Below are 21,550 nucleotides of genomic sequence, written 5' to 3'. Positions count from 1 at the left end.
GGGCCGTGTCCGACCTGGACACTAAGCCTGTCCAGGCTTTATAAGCCGGGAGCCCGGCCCGGGAGCCTCCCCAAACCCTAGCCCCAGCCCCGCCGCCGCCGCCCCGCCCCGCGGCGCCGCCGCCGACCGCCGCCGACCGCCGCCACCGCCGCCGACCGCCGCCGCCGCCGACCACCGCGCCGCCGCCGACCGCCGCCGCTGACCGCCGGAGCCCCGCCGCCGCCGCCGGATCTGTCACCGGAGTTGTCGGGTAGTTTTTTTTAGACGTCGGTTTTTTTTCGAAAAACCATTCGGTTTTTCCGACGGTTTTGTTCGTTTTTTTAGTTTTGTTTTTTTAAATAGATCGGTCTTTCCGATTTATTTAAATAGTGAGCGTTCGTTCGTTCTAGCGAACGTTCGTCGTTTTTCTTTTCTCGGATTAAATCCGCGATTTTTCCGATCGCGATTCCTGATCCAATTTTCGTTTTAGTATAAATTTTCGCTCATTTATCAGAATCAGGCGATTCAAGCGCCTGGAGTTTCATCTCGAAACCCTCTATCCGTTTAACCAACTTAAACAAGTTTTTGCCACTGTAAAAATTGCCCTAGATCCAAAATAGTAACCGAAGCATGTTTCTTTTGCCGTTTGACTTTCGTTGCTTCGTCTGATTTGATTCTTTTTGCAAACCGAAGTTCTTAAGTTGAACTTTCTGGCTAGATCTCTTATTTGAGTTTTACCTGTGCATTAGATGAATACTTATTGTATGCTTGTTTGTTTGTCTGCGATAGAATACCCGAAGTGCGCCGCCTGTTACTTCGAATCTCTAGGTTTCGCGGATCATCAGCAAGGCAAGTAACACTTTGATCATACCTCCTACTACCCAGTTTTATTGCATTAGATCAATCCTCAAACATTGCATGATTAGGATCTAATTGAATTGTGGGATGGGAAGTAGTTGAGGTAGTACCTATTACCTGTTGTATTATCAAACCTTTGGGAGTTACTTCTACGTTTGCCTATTATGCCATGTTATGCTCGTAAACGTGGATTGGGTGAGTGATATTCATGACAGATGTGAGTTTGTTAATTTAATGGTTTATCTAAGCTGGCAACTTAAACACACATCTGGGTGGATTGAGGTACCTGGGTATTCCAGGATTGCCTGTTTTTCTTTATGGACCGCCACCCAGGCCCAGAGGGAACATGAGATTTTTCCTACTAGAAACTTCCGTGTGCGGCCAGAAGCTATTATGGGCTCTAGCATAGTTGATTAAGTTGTGCGAACTCTTACAGGGTAGACTAGCAGATGTAGGGGAAAGTAGGTGTAACGGTCTATCCATCATAAGGTGCTAGCGCTTCTGAAAGACTATGTCTCGGTCATCTGTTTCTCAAACACCATGTAGTGCCAGAAACCAAACGGAGGCGATCGGGTCTTGTGGGGAAAAGTGCGCAAACCTCTGCAGAGTGTATAAACTAATCATGGTTAGCCGTGTCCCCGGTTATGGACATCTTGAGTATCTAGTACTTGGATTATCATGTGAATCTCAACATGTTACTCTAAATTAATTTTGTTGGGTTTTGTTTAATGATGATGCTTAATTGGGATTGAGAACGCTGTCAACCATTCTCAATGTTTAACAACTACCATGATAGTTAAATAAACTTTATTCCTTTGCAGTAGGGAAAATTAGCTTTATGCAAAACTGTAACCATAGAGCTTTCCACCAGCCAAATAAGCATATCGTATAGCTGTTTCATTCCATTACTCTCTATGTGTTACTTTGCAAGCATATTCCATGTGCTGACCCATTCGGGCCGCAACGTTAATGTTGCAGACTTTTCAGACGATGATTAAGGAGTTTTTAGGTCGTGGTTCTATACTCAGTGATGCCGTTGGAGTTGATGGACTCACTTATCTTCCAAGCCTTCCGCTGTTATCGTTATTAGATGGCCTTAAGCCATATTTATTGTAATAAGTTCTCTATTGAGACACTCGATGTAATAAGTGTGTGATTTCTACTCTGTTATAAATCCTTCAAGTACTGTGTGGTGTCAGCATTACTGATCCAGGGATGACACCTGAGCACAGAGATCAGACTGTTTGAGGTCTGGTCGCTACAGTATGTGATAGTGTCTGACATCACACACGCTTTGCAAACGGCAAGTATGTGCATTGTTACACATGTTTCCTTGAACCATTTTGGATTATGATGTATATCGCACATGCTGTGCTTTATTAACGGTGTGCACCATAATGACCTGCACACCGTAATTTTGCCCTAATTTAATTGTTGTTATTTAAAATTGTACCTAATTTAAACTTGAAAGTAGGCTATAGATTTATTCATATCCCTTTGGTTCAAACAACCAATGCATTATTGATTCATAGGTACATATGTTTAAGAATTACATAAGCACCAAATAAAGAATGATGAACCAGGGTTCTATACTTCTACTATTATAGATGGTAAAGAAAGAGGCGACAAACATTCTGGTTACTAAACAAGGTGAAGCGGAATGGCCCTATTGTGCTCCCTTGGATGCAGAAGGCATGCACAACTCTAGTCCAACCCCTTGTGATGGCCGACCGCCAATCATGTAGTTTGAGAGGTAATCTTGAGTAAACTGCTTCAGGATCCACTGCAAAAGAAAAAGATTCACACATTGTCATCTAACACAACTCATTACGGGCAGTAAAAAGAAGGCCACAGGGTTCTTACTTACCATCGTGTAGTTCACTGTTGTCTTGCATAAAGTGTAAACAAATAGTTCAATTGACATCTTTTGACCCATTTTAATAACAATCTTTGTTAGTTTCCTCACTTGATGCTGGTTAATGAATTTCTCATTGCCCCATGCATAGAAAGGGTCGAAGTGTGGATCTTTGGCAATGATATATGTACCTAAAACACCCAGAGTTAATATTATAAGCTAAACAACAATTGAAAAATGATGTAGTACAACACTCCCTCTATTCAATTATATAAGATTTTATTACATGTATATCTAGACATCATCAGAACATTAAGGTAACACTCTTCCTTGTTGCTATGTAGCCTGGGATTGCATATTTAGTCATTCAGTACAATGCATGTTGCTATGTAGCCTCAGATATATTAAATATGTCCCTAGTTAACCTACTGATAAATGGGTTACAAATATATTCAGTGAAATGTCTGATTCGATGATTAATCCCTTATCAGCCCCAACTACCGATATCCTGAACAGTGAGTACATATAAGCAATGCGATAAAACTAACCTCGATGGAAAACAACACTGTTCTCATTATTATCCTGTGTGAGTATATATAAAGGCTTGTTAAGCACAACAGGCTAAACATCAACCAAATATATCCATGGTAGACAACATCATCTACAAATGATAGCTTCAGTGTGCAGGCTTAAGCATGCTAGTTAAGCAAAACGAGAAGTGGAAAGGTGTTTAACTGCATCAGGCATAACATTTTAAAACAAGCAAATAGTCATTCAAACTGGTATTATGCAGGTCTAAAGTACACTAGTTATTGTTAAAAAATGAAAAGGCATGTTAACTGCAATATCCTTAACAGCAACCAAATATCGTAATTCATAGTGGTATTGTTGAAACTGTTATTGATGAAATTGAACTGCACGACAAATAGTTGCACATATAGAGCATCACATTGTGAAGAACTGAAATAAATAATGATAAGGCCATCTCTAGCCGATCCTTTAAAAGGTAAAGGACTAAAACCCTTACTGGATATATATATATATATATATATATATATATATATATATATATATATATATATACTCCAGCAATTTTTGGCCTTTTCTAGTTGATCCCCTAAACTTAATGTACTAAACTTCAATTTGATCAAGTTAAAAGCAGGTTCAACCAAAAGTAGCATGCATTCAAACATAAACATGGATAGTTTTGCATAACCGAACATAAAACATAAATTTAAACTAAGCTAAACTACTTTCGGTCGAAGTAGAGGTCGAGCCAATCCTTGCTCGTCATGTACGATGTGCCATGATCTGGGTCCGGGCCGGTGCCGTCGTAGGGGTCGTTGGGGAAGGAACTCCTCCACTCGTCGACGTCGATCTCCTCATCCTCGCGGCCCACCTCGACGCCCTCCGCGCCACCTTCCTTGCCGCCTTCGACCTCATCATTGGAGGAGAGCGTGATAACCTCCGCGCCCTCCATGCCAGCAAAGATCGCTTGCTCCACCTCCAGGAGCTCCGGGTGCTGCCGGCGGAGCTCTTGCATGTAGGCCTCGGCGGTGACCTCGGCCTCGAGGTGTTCCCACGCCTCATGGTCCTCCCACGCCATAGACGAGCTCACCACCCTGGCTCTAGCGGAACGAGGTCGATTGGACGTGTGCCGAAGGGGAAATTGAGCCTAGCCGCCGTGCCGTGGTAGCAGACCTGCCAGCGGTCGTACTCCATGGCCGCGAACTCGGCCGTGTGGAAGCTATCGAGCCACCGGCGGGTGTGGGTCTCCTGATATGTAATCTCAGTGACCCACGTCCCCGACCGCCGCTGCCAGACCCCGAGGTAGCACCTCGTCGGCTGCCGGGTCCAAGGGAGGACGGGGAAGTCCTCGGACCGGTGAAGGGGTGCGGCGGCGGGCGGATCGAGGGACCGGCGAAGGTGGATTGAGATCGTGGAGGACGACGGGGACACATCAGCGGCCACCTCGCCGCGCCGGGCGAAAAGGCCGCGATAAACCTCTTTTTGGCCATTGGCTCCTGGAGCTCCTTGGCACACATGCAAAGGTTGAGGATGGAGACGGCGACGACCTACCAATGATTTCAGGGGTGGTGTGTGTCTGTGTGAGAGGAGGTTTTGGGGAGTGTGTGTTGTGTGTGGAGGGGGGGCAAGGTGGTGTTTGAGGAAATACTAAGGCAACTGAATTTTTTTTACTAGGAGGGAGTAGCAAGGCGGGGCTACTGAAAACTTGGATCGAAGGGATGCAGAGGCCGGAATAAAATGTCGGGGCTACTGATAATTTGAATCAAGGGACTGAAGCAGAGCGGGAGTAACAGACATCGCACACGGTCCGCACATACTAATTGTGTGCTATCAAACATTAAAACCTTCTAGGCGGTAGATATTTTCGAGATTATGAGGCAGTAATATTTTCGAGATTGCAGGAGATGCAGAGGCGGGAGTATCTGGGGAGCGAGCTAGTTTTCTCAAATTTTGAGAATAGGATCATTTGATTTTAATTATTTAATCATCAATTATTTCCATTACAAAAATATGAGAGAGGGAATAAAATGACTTTCCCAAAATAAAGAAATATTGAGGATTTAATAGTAAAATCAAATAAGATTTTATTTCGGAGTTTTTCGATATTTTATTTGAATTTAGGAAAAATATGCGTTTTTCAAAATTTCTTTTAGGCCCCAAATAAAGGTTCACCTTGTGCGTCTTGATTTTAGAAGCCTGGGAAAATTTATTTCGGGATTTTTGGAGTCCGTTTAGTATTTCTTTTATTTGTTTTTCTGCGGGAATAATTAAAAAAACGCAACCGACCTACGGGCCGTGTCCGACCTGGACACTAAGCCCGTCCAGGCTTTATAAGCCGGGAGCCCGGCCCGGGAGCCTCCCCAAACCCTAGCCCCAGCCCCGCCGCCGCCGCCCCGCCCCGCGGCGCCGCCGCCGACCGCCGCCGACCGCCGCCACCGCCGCCGACCGCCGCCGCCGCCGACCACCGCGCCGCCGCCGACCGCCGCCGCTGACCGCCGGAGCCCCGCCGCCGCCGCCGGATCTGTCACCGGAGTTGTCGGGTAGTTTTTTTAGACGTCGGTTTTTTTTCGAAAAACCATTCGGTTTTTCCGACGGTTTTGTTCGTTTTTTTAGTTTTGTTTTTTTAAATAGATCGGTCTTTCCGATTTATTTAAATAGTGAGCGTTCGTTCGTTCTAGCGAACGTTCGTCGTTTTTCTTTTCTCGGATTAAATCCGCGATTTTTCCGATCGCGATTCCTGATCCAATTTTCGTTTTAGTATAAATTTTCGCTCATTTATCAGAATCAGGCGATTCAAGCGCCTGGAGTTTCATCTCGAAACCCTCTATCCGTTTAACCAACTTAAACAAGTTTTTGCCACTGTAAAAATTGCCCTAGATCCAAAATAGTAACCGAAGCATGTTTCTTTTGCCGTTTGACTTTCGTTGCTTCGTCTGATTTGATTCTTTTTGCAAACCGAAGTTCTTAAGTTGAACTTTCTGGCTAGATCTCTTATTTGAGTTTTACCTGTGCATTAGATGAATACTTATTGTATGCTTGTTTGTTTGTCTGCGATAGAATACCCGAAGTGCGCCGCCTGTTACTTCGAATCTCTAGGTTTCGCGGATCATCAGCAAGGCAAGTAACACTTTGATCATACCTCCTACTACCCAGTTTTATTGCATTAGATCAATCCTCAAACATTGCATGATTAGGATCTAATTGAATTGTGGGATGGGAAGTAGTTGAGGTAGTACCTATTACCTGTTGTATTATCAAACCTTTGGGAGTTACTTCTACGTTTGCCTATTATGCCATGTTATGCTCGTAAACGTGGATTGGGTGAGTGATATTCATGACAGATGTGAGTTTGTTAATTTAATGGTTTATCTAAGCTGGCAACTTAAACACACATCTGGGTGGATTGAGGTACCTGGGTATTCCAGGATTGCCTGTTTTTCTTTATGGACCGCCACCCAGGCCCAGAGGGAACATGAGATTTTTCCTACTAGAAACTTCCGTGTGCGGCCAGAAGCTATTATGGGCTCTAGCATAGTTGATTAAGTTGTGCGAACTCTTACAGGGTAGACTAGCAGATGTAGGGGAAAGTAGGTGTAACGGTCTATCCATCATAAGGTGCTAGCGCTTCTGAAAGACTATGTCTCGGTCATCTGTTTCTCAAACACCATGTAGTGCCAGAAACCAAACGGAGGCGATCGGGTCTTGTGGGGAAAAGTGCGCAAACCTCTGCAGAGTGTATAAACTAATCATGGTTAGCCGTGTCCCCGGTTATGGACATCTTGAGTATCTAGTACTTGGATTATCATGTGAATCTCAACATGTTACTCTAAATTAATTTTGTTGGGTTTTGTTTAATGATGATGCTTAATTGGGATTGAGAACGCTGTCAACCATTCTCAATGTTTAACAACTACCATGATAGTTAAATAAACTTTATTCCTTTGCAGTAGGGAAAATTAGCTTTATGCAAAACTGTAACCATAGAGCTTTCCACCAGCCAAATAAGCATATCGTATAGCTGTTTCATTCCATTACTCTCTATGTGTTACTTTGCAAGCATATTCCATGTGCTGACCCATTCGGGCCGCAACGTTAATGTTGCAGACTTTTCAGACGATGATTAAGGAGTTTTTAGGTCGTGGTTCTATACTCAGTGATGCCGTTGGAGTTGATGGACTCACTTATCTTCCAAGCCTTCCGCTGTTATCGTTATTAGATGGCCTTAAGCCATATTTATTGTAATAAGTTCTCTATTGAGACACTCGATGTAATAAGTGTGTGATTTCTACTCTGTTATAAATCCTTCAAGTACTGTGTGGTGTCAGCATTACTGATCCAGGGATGACACCTGAGCACAGAGATCAGACTGTTTGAGGTCTGGTCGCTACAGTATGTGATAGTGTCTGACATCACACACGCTTTGCAAACGGCAAGTATGTGCATTGTTACACATGTTTCCTTGAACCATTTTGGATTATGATGTATATCGCACATGCTGTGCTTTATTAACGGTGTGCACCATAATGACCTGCACACCGTAATTTTGCCCTAATTTAATTGTTGTTATTTAAAATTGTACCTAATTTAAACTTGAAAGTAGGCTATAGATTTATTCATATCCCTTTGGTTCAAACAACCAATGCATTATTGATTCATAGGTACATATGTTTAAGAATTACATAAGCACCAAATAAAGAATGATGAACCAGGGTTCTATACTTCTACTATTATAGATGGTAAAGAAAGAGGCGACAAACATTCTGGTTACTAAACAAGGTGAAGCGGAATGGCCCTATTGTGCTCCCTTGGATGCAGAAGGCATGCACAACTCTAGTCCAACCCCTTGTGATGGCCGACCGCCAATCATGTAGTTTGAGAGGTAATCTTGAGTAAACTGCTTCAGGATCCACTGCAAAAGAAAAAGATTCACACATTGTCATCTAACACAACTCATTACGGGCAGTAAAAAGAAGGCCACAGGGTTCTTACTTACCATCGTGTAGTTCACTGTTGTCTTGCATAAAGTGTAAACAAATAGTTCAATTGACATCTTTTGACCCATTTTAATAACAATCTTTGTTAGTTTCCTCACTTGATGCTGGTTAATGAATTTCTCATTGCCCCATGCATAGAAAGGGTCGAAGTGTGGATCTTTGGCAATGATATATGTACCTAAAACACCCAGAGTTAATATTATAAGCTAAACAACAATTGAAAAATGATGTAGTACAACACTCCCTCTATTCAATTATATAAGATTTTATTACATGTATATCTAGACATCATCAGAACATTAAGGTAACACTCTTCCTTGTTGCTATGTAGCCTGGGATTGCATATTTAGTCATTCAGTACAATGCATGTTGCTATGTAGCCTCAGATATATTAAATATGTCCCTAGTTAACCTACTGATAAATGGGTTACAAATATATTCAGTGAAATGTCTGATTCGATGATTAATCCCTTATCAGCCCCAACTACCGATATCCTGAACAGTGAGTACATATAAGCAATGCGATAAAACTAACCTCGATGGAAAACAACACTGTTCTCATTATTATCCTGTGTGAGTATATATAAAGGCTTGTTAAGCACAACAGGCTAAACATCAACCAAATATATCCATGGTAGACAACATCATCTACAAATGATAGCTTCAGTGTGCAGGCTTAAGCATGCTAGTTAAGCAAAACGAGAAGTGGAAAGGTGTTTAACTGCATCAGGCATAACATTTTAAAACAAGCAAATAGTCATTCAAACTGGTATTATGCAGGTCTAAAGTACACTAGTTATTGTTAAAAAATGAAAAGGCATGTTAACTGCAATATCCTTAACAGCAACCAAATATCGTAATTCATAGTGGTATTGTTGAAACTGTTATTGATGAAATTGAACTGCACGACAAATAGTTGCACATATAGAGCATCACATTGTGAAGAACTGAAATAAATAATGATAAGGCCATCTCTAGCCGATCCTTTAAAAGGTAAAGGACTAAAACCCTTACTGGATATATATATATATATATATATATATATATATATATATATATATATATATATATATATATATACTCCAGCAATTTTTGGCCTTTTCTAGTTGATCCCCTAAACTTAATGTACTAAACTTCAATTTGATCAAGTTAAAAGCAGGTTCAACCAAAAGTAGCATGCATTCAAACATAAACATGGATAGTTTTGCATAACCGAACATAAAACATAAATTTAAACTAAGCTAAACTACTTTCGGTCGAAGTAGAGGTCGAGCCAATCCTTGCTCGTCATGTACGATGTGCCATGATCTGGGTCCGGGCCGGTGCCGTCGTAGGGGTCGTTGGGGAAGGAACTCCTCCACTCGTCGACGTCGATCTCCTCATCCTCGCGGCCCACCTCGACGCCCTCCGCGCCACCTTCCTTGCCGCCTTCGACCTCATCATTGGAGGAGAGCGTGATAACCTCCGCGCCCTCCATGCCAGCAAAGATCGCTTGCTCCACCTCCAGGAGCTCCGGGTGCTGCCGGCGGAGCTCTTGCATGTAGGCCTCGGCGGTGACCTCGGCCTCGAGGTGTTCCCACGCCTCATGGTCCTCCCACGCCATAGACGAGCTCACCACCCTGGCTCTAGCGGAACGAGGTCGATTGGACGTGTGCCGAAGGGGAAATTGAGCCTAGCCGCCGTGCCGTGGTAGCAGACCTGCCAGCGGTCGTACTCCATGGCCGCGAACTCGGCCGTGTGGAAGCTATCGAGCCACCGGCGGGTGTGGGTCTCCTGATATGTAATCTCAGTGACCCACGTCCCCGACCGCCGCTGCCAGACCCCGAGGTAGCACCTCGTCGGCTGCCGGGTCCAAGGGAGGACGGGGAAGTCCTCGGACCGGTGAAGGGGTGCGGCGGCGGGCGGATCGAGGGACCGGCGAAGGTGGATTGAGATCGTGGAGGACGACGGGGACACATCAGCGGCCACCTCGCCGCGCCGGGCGAAAAGGCCGCGATAAACCTCTTTTTGGCCATTGGCTCCTGGAGCTCCTTGGCACACATGCAAAGGTTGAGGATGGAGACGGCGACGACCTACCAATGATTTCAGGGGTGGTGTGTGTCTGTGTGAGAGGAGGTTTTGGGGAGTGTGTGTTGTGTGTGGAGGGGGGGCAAGGTGGTGTTTGAGGAAATACTAAGGCAACTGAATTTTTTTTACTAGGAGGGAGTAGCAAGGCGGGGCTACTGAAAACTTGGATCGAAGGGATGCAGAGGCCGGAATAAAATGTCGGGGCTACTGATAATTTGAATCAAGGGACTGAAGCAGAGCGGGAGTAACAGACATCGCACACGGTCCGCACATACTAATTGTGTGCTATCAAACATTAAAACCTTCTAGGCGGTAGATATTTTCGAGATTATGAGGCAGTAATATTTTCGAGATTGCAGGAGATGCAGAGGCGGGAGTATCTGGGGAGCGAGCTAGTGTGCTTGACACGCCTGCTGTGGACTGTAGCCGACGCACCTTCTCGCGTAAGACATAGGCGTACTATACACTGACGGTGCTCCAGGATATTTTGTACTGCATTTCACACAGTTGGTGATAATAAACTATGTGGGATCTATTTGATTTTTCATCTTGATTTGAATTGCATAATGGGGTCACAGTGGCAATGGACGGTTTTTGAATTGCTAGACCTTTTATCTACAGTGAACATGCAGCTATATGTGTGTCATAAAAGAATTGGAATTATTCAAGGTTCGTTTGGACATTTTATACATTAAATTGGTTTTCTAGCCATTTCAGGTGCCCAATTCAAAATTAAACTACATACACATGCTTCGGTGCACCAACATGGGTTGTAAAATCATATATGTGTCCATGGGTTTATGCTTACGTCCCATGCAAGAAATGGGGATGAATTTCAAACACCACGACACCGTGGCTCTCTAGCAAACGTCGACGTACTTGCTTTTGTAATTCTAGTAAATCTAAAATTCATCCAAAATTCATGAAACTGGGCATGCTATCGTGGAGCGACATCAACATGGGTGGTAAATTTTTTGTCCCATTTGGGGTAGGTTTGGGTATAAGCTTCTCACAACAAGTGTGATGGTTTCGGTAGGGAATGTTTCACCTTTCTCGACGAAATGATTTCAATTATTTTCCTAGTATCAACATAGAACAACAGGAGTGTTGTGCTAATTTTTGGAATTTTTTGGGGTTCGTTTGGACATTTTTATACATTAATTGAGTTTTCAATGCATTTATGTGCATAATTCAAATTTGAACTACATGCACATGCTCTAATGCATATAAATTGGTTGAAAATTCAAATATGTGTCCTTGGTTGCATGCTTAGGTCCCATGCAAGAAATGGGAATGAATGTCAAACACCCTGCCACCGTCACTCGGCCGCAAATGTTGAGATACCTGGTTTTTAAATTCTACTAAATCCAAAACTCGTGTCAAATTCATGAAACTTGGCATGGTATCATGGAGCGGCATCAACATGCCATGGTGAAATTTTTGTCCCATTTGGGGCAGGTTTGGGTATAAGCTTCTCACAAACAAGAGATTCTCACAACAAGCCTAATAGTTTCGATAGGGAACGTGCCACCTTTGGGGACGAAACGATATCCGTTGCCTCTTATTGCTTTCAAAAAATTTCTAGTGTTAACATAGAACAACATGAGTGTTGTGTTAAGTTTTGGAATTTTTCGGGGTTCGTTTGGACATTTTTATAGATTAAGTGGGTTTTCTAGGCATTGTATGTGCATAATTCAAATTTGAAATACATGCACATGCTCTAGAGCATAGAAATTGGTTGAAAAATCAAATATGTGTCCTTGGGTGCATGCTTAGGTCCCATGCAAGAAATGGGAATGAATTTCAAACACCAGGGCACTATTTATGCCGGCAAAATGTTGAGATACCTGGTTTTGAAATTCTAGTAAATCCAAAACTCCTTTGAAATTCATGAAACTTGGCATGCTATCATGGAGCGACATCAACATGTCGTGGTAAATTTTTTGTCCCATTTGGGGAAGGTTTGGGTATGAGCTTCTCACAAACAAGAGCTTCTCACAACAAGCCTGATGGTTTCAGTTGGGAACATGCCACCTTTGGGGACGAAACGATATCTGTTGCCTGTTATTGCTTTCAAAAAAACTCTAGTGTCAACATGGAGCAACAGGAGTGTTGTGTTAAGTTTTGGAGTTTTTCGGGGTTCGTTTGGACATTTTTACACATTAACTGGATTCTCTAGGCATTTTATGTGCATAATTCAAATTTGAAATACATGCACATGCTCCACTGCATATAAAATGGTTGAAAATCAAATATGTGTCCTTGGGTGCATGCTTAGGTGACATGCAAGAAATGGGAATGAATTTCAAACACCAGGGCACTGTTGATGCCGGCAAAATGTCGAGATACCTTGTTTTGAAATTCTTGTAAATCCAAAACTCATCTGAAATTCATGAAACTTGGCATGCTATCATGGAGTGGCATCAACATGTTGTGGTAAATTTTGTGTCCCATTTGGGGCAGGTTTGGGTATAAGCTTCTCACAACGAGCCTGATAGTTTCAGTAGGGAACGTGCCACCTTTGGGGACGAAATGATATCCGTTGCCTCCTATTGCTTTCAAAAAATTTCTAGTGTCAACATAGAACAACAGGAGTGTTGTGTTAAGTTTTGGAATTTTTCGGGGTTCGTTTGGACATTTTTATACATTAACTGGGTTTTCTAGGCATTTTATGTGCATAATTCAATTTTGAAATACACGCACATGCTCCAGTGCATATAAATTGGTTGAAAATCAAATCTATGTCCTTGGGTGCATGCTTAGGTCCCATGCAAGAAATGGGAATGAATTTCAAACACCACGGCACTATTGATTACCGGCAAAACGTTGAGATGCCTTGTTTTGTAATTCTAGTAAATCCAAAACTCGTCTGAAATTCATGAAACTTGGCGTGCTATCATTAACAATCAACAAAGTCATTTTGGAACAAGTGTTGTCACGTTACAAATCGGAAACACAAGTATTATTGAGACCGTGGGAGTTCCAATTCCAATTACGTGCCGCCATGCGTCCCCTTTTTTTTGCTAGGAGGCGTCGTGCAGGGTAGCTATGAGTACTGGAGGCATGCGACCAGACCCCTGCGCGTGCTCATCGGGAGGAGAGCCCTTTGACCTCTATCTGCCGCGCACCTCCCTCCCAATGTCCCCATTAATGGCACCCGAGCCCCTGTTTCACGGCGTGGCTATGTCTCACTGGTCTGAGATTTAAGAGAGAAAAATGAAAATTTGAAAAGAAAGTTTTGCACTCTTGATATAAGATTCGACGAACCTATACAGCATCGACTGCGACTTATGGCAAGCATGATGAATATAAGGACGATGACAGTGGATAATAATTGTCTTACATATTTAGGAACATAATTAAATAAATCCACATGCGGCAACGCCCGAAATACACAAGGGCAAAAGAAGAAGGAAGACAACGATCTGGCTCGTTGATCTCTACTTTCTTGATGCGTTGCTGCAGGCCACGGGAACTAGTATCCACGACGAGCAGCGATGAGATCTTTCTTGTCCTCAAGATGCTGCTTGAGAGCATCCACGGAATCCTCCACCAGCCTTCTGCGCTCGATGCGCAACATGGCATTCTCGTCCATAAGTTTCTCGACAATGACGCCGGTCTTCTTCAACAAGGCAGTGGTCTCGTCCTGCTGCTCCGCACTTCCGACAATCTTTGCCCTCAGCAGGTCGCGCTCAGCCATGAGCTTCGCATTACTCTCATTTAGTTGTCGGATAACGCCGGTAGCCTATTCAAAAGAGGCTTTCATGTCGTCATGCAACCTCGCCCAGCAGGAGATCTGATCCATCTGGCTATGGACGATCGCATGCATGGGCCTGTAAGAGTCCTCGCCTGCCCGCGAGACATTTTCCTAGGCCGCCGTGGCGCGGGAGGACATCTCTGCTGCATTCACGGCGCGGCGGGACATCTCTTGTGCTTCCGTGGCGCGGCTGGACCAGTCTGTCGCATCAAGGGCGCGGCGGGACCTCCGTGCTGCTTCGGCGGCACGGCGGGACCTCTGTGCTACTATGGCCGTGCCGCGGGACATGCCGGCTGCTTTTGCGGCGAGGCAGGTCATCTCTCGTGCTTCCGCTTCCATGCTCGCCTCTCCCTGGTGGCAATCTCTTGACTCAGAACTCACGCTGGCCATGGCAGACGCAATGGAATGATGATGAATGACTTGTTTGTTTTTGTGGATGAGGAGTTGAGGAGGAATGTGTAGTCATCTTGGAGTAGTAGTATTTATAAATGAGTACTAATACGCTCATAAGTGTGAAACCGTTTAGGTTTTGATCGGTGTGAACAGGTTTGCAATTAGATTTAGCGTGGCAGTAATTTGGAATGTGACGGGACGCATGCTCAAAATTTATTGACGGTTCTAAGTGCGGCACTATTCCCAGAAGGCGTAACACGGGCACGCTTTCTCGGCCGCGTATGTGGCGTTAGCACCATAGCGTGCACCGCAATAGGCAATGTCAGCACACATCTTGTTCCAAGAACCATGCGCGCTCATTATTACCATCACGCACGCTTATTTTAATTAGAATGTGTGCCCGTCTAGCACGCACACATTGATCTGTCTAACAGTTTCTATTTGTTGTGGCTAATCGCAAACAGTTCATCCGTGTGAAGTGTACGCGATCAATAGCAGACACTTTGATCTGGCTGACCGTTTCTGTTATGTTGCCTGGTCCAAGAACCATGCGCACTCATTATTACCATCGCGCACGCTTCTTTTAATTAGAATGTGTGCCCGTCTAGCACGCACACATTGATCTGTCTAACTGTTTCTATTTTTTGTGGCTAATTGCAAACAGTTCATCCGTGTGAAGTGTATGCGATCAATCACAGACACTTTGATCTGGCTGGCCATTTCTGTTATGTTGCCTAATCGCAAACAGTTAATCCTTCTGAAGTGTATGCCCTCAATCGCACACACCTTTATGTAGCTTTTGTCGGCGTCCTGGGAACGGGGGTACCCAGACTTGCCTGCCTGCGGCCCAGGGTGTGGCTCCACCGGTGGCCCAGTACGACCCATCTTTATCAGCAACCACTCAAGACCCTCGTGAGGGGCCAAGCCTCGCGAGGCGTATAACACCAAGACCTCCCCAGGGGCGGCCTTGCTAGGCTGGCTCCCAAGGAGCGAAGATATCTATGCAAGGGGCACCTCGCGAGGTCCGCGTGACGTGAGCCATGACGACCAAAGCCAGGCGGGCGCCAGCGGGCGCAGAGTGCCAATTTCCTCTTTGCTGCTAAGGAAGCAGGCGTAGGCGAGGATTTCTGAGGCATCAGGCAAAGGTCTCCATATCAGTGCAACAAGACCAAGACCAGTAGGACGGCATGACAGAGGTCACTGTGCACTAGAGCCTTTGGCAGGCGAGGACCGCCTTTTGTCAGGATAACTTGTACTAGTTGTCTCCCTTCAAAACTGGCCATTGTGGGATCCCTTCCCGCCTAACATTTGGGAAGAGGACCGGAGCATCTTTAAATAGGACTAGCCACCACCGTACTCAAGGATCGGCTCCCCTTGGATCGGCTGATCTAGGATCGGCTGATCTGAGATCGGATCCACTCCACCAAGGCCATCTCACCAGCTCATCAAGCTCAAGAACACCTCTCCTCAGGAGGTTGTTCATCCACTGTACTAGTTTATCCTTAGCCCACGAGGAAATCCACCACACCACACTGGAGTAGGGTATTACACCACAATGGTGGCCCGAACCAGTATAAACTCTCGTGTCTCTTGTTCCTTGGGTTCGGCGAGCTAGGCCTTGAGATTGTTGGGAGAGCGAGCTAGGGAGAGAGAGATCTTCATGCGCACCCCAGAGTTCGAACCTCAAGGGTTTGCCGGAACCCGTACACTGACATTTGGTGCGCCAGGTAGGGGTGCACTGCAGCCTTTCTTCCGTCGATCCACGCTCTACTGCTCCACCACATCCATGGCTGACGCTCCCCGAGCCCGTGCTGAGCGTTGGGCCGCCCTCGCCGCCCGCATGGCTCAGACGGCGCCCGTTGGCGGACCTCCTCGCTGTTCTGCATCACCCGCTACCAACGTTGCCACCGGCCCGGTAGCAAACGAGCAACAAGCTTCATCGCTGCACCCCTCCGTGCGGCGGGACAGACGTACTGCCACCCTGTCGCTGACTCCGGCCGGCTCGTCGTCGCACGCTCATCGCGCGCCCACGAACGCGCAGGCCGCGCTGCTCATGGCACATGAGCTCCTGCGTTACCGCCCAGTTGATGACCTCTACGAGGACTGGCTCTACCTCATCGCCGAGCTCGTCAGCACCGCTGGGGGCTCTCCCGCGCCGTCTCTCTCGCTGCCTCACCCACCTCCAGCTGAGGGCGACATGGCTCACGGAGTGCCTCCACCACCTCCGCGTCAAGACGGCACCCTCGCACCAAGACACGCTGTTCTACGGCGTGACCCGCATGCTGATAACCCACAAGTATAGGGGATCGCAAAAGTTTTCGAGGGTAGAGTATACAACCCAAATTTATTGATTTGGCACAAGGGGAGCCAAAGAATATTCTCAATTATTAACAATTGAGTTGTCAATTCAACCGCACCTGAAAGACTTAATATCTGCAGCAAAGTATTTAGTAGCAAAGTAATATGGAAGTAGAAGTGACAGTGGCAAAAGTAACAGTAGTAGTTTTTGTAGTGATTGTAACAGTGGCAACGGAAAAGTAACTAAGAAAAGATCAATATGTGAAAAGCTCATAGGCAATGGACCAGTGATGGATAATTATGTGGGATGTGATTCCTCATGCAACAGTTATAACATAGGGTGACATAGAACTAGCTCCAGTTCATCAATGTAATGGAGGCATGTATTCTGAATATAGTCATATGTGCTTATGGAAAAGAACTTGCATGACTTCTTTTGTCCTACCCTCCTGTGGCAGTGGGTTCCTATTGGAAACTAAGGGATATTAAGGCCTCCTTTTAATAGAGTACCAGACCAAAGCATTAACACTTAGTGAATACATGAACTCCTCAAACTATGGTCATCACCGGGAGTGGTCCTGATTATTGTCACTTCAGGGTTACCGGATCATAACACATAGTAGGTGACTATTGACTTGCAAAATAGGATCAAGAACTCACATATATTCATGAAAAAATAATTGGTTCAGATCTGAAATCATGGCACTTGGGCCCTAGTGACAAGCATTAGGCATAGAAAAGTCATAGCAACATCAATCTTAGAACATAATGGATACTAGGGATCAATGTCGGCGTTCTGGGAACGGGGGTCCCCAGACTTGCCTGCCCGCGGCCCACAGCGTGGCTTTGCGAGCAGGCCCGTACAGCCCATCCTCATCAACAAGGCATTCAAGACCCTCGCGAGGGGCCAAGCCTCGCGAGGCGGATGACACAAGACCTCCTCAGGAGCGGCCTCACCAGGCGGGCTCGTGAGGGGCGGAGAGTTCAAGGCCAGGCAAACCTCGCGAGGTTCTAGTGATGGGAGCCATGACGACCAAGGCCAGACGGGCGCCAGCGCGCGCAGCGTCCTTGTTTCCTCTTTGGTGCTAAGGAAGCAAGTGCATGCGCGGAGTACCGAGGCGTCAAGCAAAGGTTTCCATATCGGTGCAACGAGACCAAGACCAGCAGGATGGCAAGATGGAGGTCACCATGGAGCCCAAGATGGCGTCACCACCAGAGCCTTTTGCAGGCGAAGACCACTTTTGTCAGGATAAATTGTACTAGATGTCCCCTTTCAAATCGGCCGTTGTTGGCTCCCTTCCCGCTCAATATTTAGGGAGAGGACCAGGGCCTCTATAAATAGGACTAGCCACCACCATAGCTACGGGGACGGAACGGTAGCTGAAGGGAGAGAAAAAGAGACCAGAACACCACAAGTTCGCCAAGCACAAGAACACCTCAACCTCACGAGGCTGTTCTCCCTCCTGTACTGTTCATCCTCGGCCTGAGAGGCAATCCACCACCACCACACTGGAGTAGGGTATTACACCACAATGGTGGCCCGAACCAGTATAAATCTTGTGTCCTTTGTGTTGCGAGTTCGTCGAGTTAGTTCGTAAGAGCTTAGCTGAGCTAGGACGTGGATCGGTAGGGGGAATCTTCACACGCACCCGAGTGTTTGAACCTTAAGGGTTTTGCCGGAACATGTGATCTAACATTTGGCGCGCCAGGTAGGGGTGCACCGAAGCTTCCTTTCCGTTGCTCCGCGTCACGTCGCTTCATTGTCTCCATGGTAGACGCACGCCGCGCCCGCGCCGTGCGCTGGGCTGCCCTCGCCACCCGTGTTGCTTAGACGGCCCCTATCAGCGGGCCACCCCGACACTCTCCGTCGCCTGCAGCCAACGCCGTCACCGGCCCGGTAGGGAACGAGCAACAAGCATCCTCGCTGCACCCCTCGGTGCGACCGGACGGCCGCATCGCCACTCCATCACTGACTCCCGCTGGTTCATCGTCTCACACTCGTCGCGTTCCCACAGACGCATGGGCCGCGCTCCTCATGGCGCATGAGCTCATGCGCTACCTCCCAGTCGGCAACCTCTACGAGGTCCAGCTTGACCGCATCGCCGAGCTTGCCCGCGCCGCAGGGGGCTCCCCTACATCGTCCCATTCTCTGCCTCACCGTCCACCAGCCACGGGCGACGCGGCTCACGAATCACCTCCACCACTTCAGCACCAAGAAGGCACCCTAGCACCAATGCACGCGGCTCCATGGCACGACCCACGATGTCCGGTGCCCGCGCGTGAAGAAAGAAGCTGTCAAGAAGTCCCTCGACCGCAAGAGAACACTCTGCCACTCCTTGCACCGCCGCGCCAGGATCGTTTGCTGCGGCACGGCCCCGCGCTGCTTGCCGTAGCGGCGCGCAGGTGCCAAGACCAAGTTCCACCTCCAAGGCGGGCCCCGGTGACCACCGCAGGCTGCCGCGCCTTCACCCCCGAGCTGCATAGCGTCGCTTGGCCGGCCAATTTCAAGCCAGATCTGCCTCCTCGCTACGATGGCAACCCTGACCCCGCGGAGTTCCTGCAGCTCTACGTGCTGAGCATCGAGGCGGCCAACAGTGACGAGAAGGTCATGGCGAACTGGTTTCCCATGGCCCTTAAGGATGGCGCCCGCTCCTGGCTCCTGAACCTGTCTCCAGGCTCGATTTTCTCCTGGGACGAGATGCGCAACCGCTTCATCGCCAACTTCCAGGGCACTCGCGACCGGCCCCCGGTCGTGAGTGACCTGCGCCGCATCAAGCAACAACTAGGAGGGACTCTGCAGAAGTACATCCAGCGCTTCAACAGCGCGCGAATCAATATGCCCAAGGTGACCGACGAGGCCATCATCTCAGCGTTCTCTGACGGCGTCCGCAACATCAAGATGAAGGAGGAGCTCGCCATCCACGAGGAGCTGTGCACGACCTTGGAGCTGTTCAACATCGCAACCAAGTGTGCAAGAGCTGAGGAGGGGCGCCTCTCCCTCCTCGAGCTCCCGGATGCGGACCCGGAGGAGAAGAAAGCCAAGGCCAAGGACGTGAAGCGCAAGGGAGCAGCTGTGCTCATGGCAGAACCGGACACCAAGCGCAGCCGAGATCTTCCCGAGTCATCCAAGAGCAGCCGACCGTTCTGTGCCTTCCATAACCTGCATACCCACAACACCAACGACTGTCAAGAGCTCAGAGCCATTCGAGAAGGACGCTTCGTTCGACGCCCCGAGCGCAGCGACCGGGGATACGACCGAGGAGGAGGACGCGGTGGCGGACACTGGGACGACCGTGGCCTACGCCCGGAGTGGCACGACCGGCCTCGTGAGGACCGCTGGCAGGATCAGCCTCGCGAGGGCGCCTGGAGGGACCAGCCTCGTGAGGATCGTCCTCAAGGGAACACTAGCCTTCCTCCACTACCGCCACCACCTAGAAGGAATGACGACCACCATCAAGACGAGGGGGCTGGGGGCTTCCAGGAGCCGTGCGCTATCCCCTGCATCTTGGGTGGAGCTCAAGCCCCAGCCTCGCAGCGTATCTTCAAATAGTTTGCTCACGAAGTGAATTCAGTCCTCCCCAAGCTCGAGGCCACACGCCCGCTTAGATGGTCCAGGTGCCCCATCACGTTGAGTTTGGTAGATCATCTCAAGTGCGCGGCTACTGCAGGCGTCCTCCCAATGCTCTGTTCACCAGTCATCAGCAACGTGCAAGTCAACAAGACGCTCATCTACGGTGGCGCAGGGCTCAATGTCCTGTCTGTCGACACGTTCGATAACCTCCAAGTGCCATATGACCAGCTCCAGCCTACCAAGCCTTTTTCAGGAGTGACCAACGGCTCTACTACCCTGACTGGGCAGGTCTGCCTCCCCGTTACCTTCGGAGAACGCAACAACCACAACACCAAACTCATCGACTTCGACGTCGCCTACATCTGCCTGCCATACAACGCCATCCTCGGGTATCCAGCCCTGGCTAAGTTCATGGCGATGACCCATCACGGCTACAATGTCCTCAAGATGCCGGGAAGCGGCGGAATCATCACAGTCCCGTGCGAGGAAAGAGACGTGGTGTGCTCCCTCGAGCGTGCCTCCCAAGCTGCGGCAATCGACGACCCCAACAGCCAGGGCGAGCGCCCTCCTGAGGCCACCCCCAAGAAGAAGAAGAAGCAGTTGCGCCACGCAGGGCCTCAGGCAAGTGGTGCCTCATCAGGATCGGCGCCAACGCCTGGGGCGCCTCCCTCCATCACATAGGAAAGCGTGCCCAGTGCCCCTCTCTGGCAGGGCTCGGGGGCTCTCTTCTGCAGGGCCTCAGACTTTGCCAACATCACGAGGGAGGCGCTTGGGCACCACTTGGAGGCGTGCTTTGCGGCGCGTTTCCCTCAGGAGAACACAGGGCAAGGAGTGCCCACCAATCAGGAGTTCATCACCAAGACCACTCAGGAACTGCAAGACGCAAGGGCTATGCGCGGCGGCCGCCGCCCACCAGGCGCAGCTCCCCATCCAAGCGAGGATGTCGGGTTGCGCATCTGCATCGACGTCCCAGGGCTCAAACGGGGCGCCTCTCAGGATCTCTTCTGGCCTTCGCATGTGGGACGGTGCGAGGGCCCACCTCACAGCTACGTTCGCATGCCTTTTGGCCTGCCGAGCGTGGCAACCGCCTATCGATGCAACCTACGGAGCATCTTGGCGGCTCAGGAGGCCAGGCACCACACTGTGCTGATGGAGATGAAGACGGTCCTCAAGGAACCCCCTGGACCCCTAGAGCCCCCTGAGACTCAGGGCCCCAGTGGCTCATGAGGAGTAGCTCCTTCGCCACATAC

Source organism: Triticum aestivum, chromosome 3A, assembly GCF_018294505.1.
Source record: "Triticum aestivum cultivar Chinese Spring chromosome 3A, IWGSC CS RefSeq v2.1, whole genome shotgun sequence".
Classification (NCBI taxonomy): Eukaryota; Viridiplantae; Streptophyta; class Magnoliopsida; order Poales; family Poaceae; genus Triticum; species Triticum aestivum.
This window is presented reverse-complemented; position numbering follows the sequence as displayed.